Consider the following 564-nt stretch of genomic DNA (forward strand, 5'->3'; position numbering starts at 1 on the left):
TGCGCCTGAATGTCAGGCCCCGCCCGGCAGGACCGCCCACGTCCCCGCCCCCAGCATCCTTGCTCAGGCCCTAAGGACTTCAACAGCTGTTACTTAGTGAGGCCGCTCCCTTTTTTTTTTTTCTCTTTTTGGGTAACACCCGACGATGCACAGGGGTTACTCCTTTCTCTGCACTCAGGAATTACTCCTGGCGGTGCTCAAGGGACGATATGGGATGCAGGGAATCGAACCCAGATCAGCCGTGTGCAAGGCAAACGCTCTACCCTCTGTGCGATTGCTCCAGCCCTGCGGCCACTCCCCTTACTCGGGCAAACTCTTCTAGTACTCGTGTCCTGTGCTTTCAGCCCTCAGTGGTAGGAATACTTCGTGTGGGCTCAGAAGGCCGCAGGGAGGCCTTTACGGTGACTGACATATCTGCCCAACACAGGCAGCTTCAGATATTTGCGCACTTCAATTCTCAACATTCCTCTGCGTGGCACCCGTTCCCACTCCCACACAATGCCATGAGCAGAGCTTTATGGTGTGAAAACGGAGTTAAAAAAAAAAAAGCAAAAGTATGAGCAA

The sequence above is a fragment of the Sorex fumeus genome, unplaced genomic scaffold (assembly GCF_029834395.1).
Source record: "Sorex fumeus unplaced genomic scaffold, SorFum_2.1 ptg000063l, whole genome shotgun sequence".
Classification (NCBI taxonomy): domain Eukaryota; kingdom Metazoa; phylum Chordata; class Mammalia; order Eulipotyphla; family Soricidae; genus Sorex; species Sorex fumeus.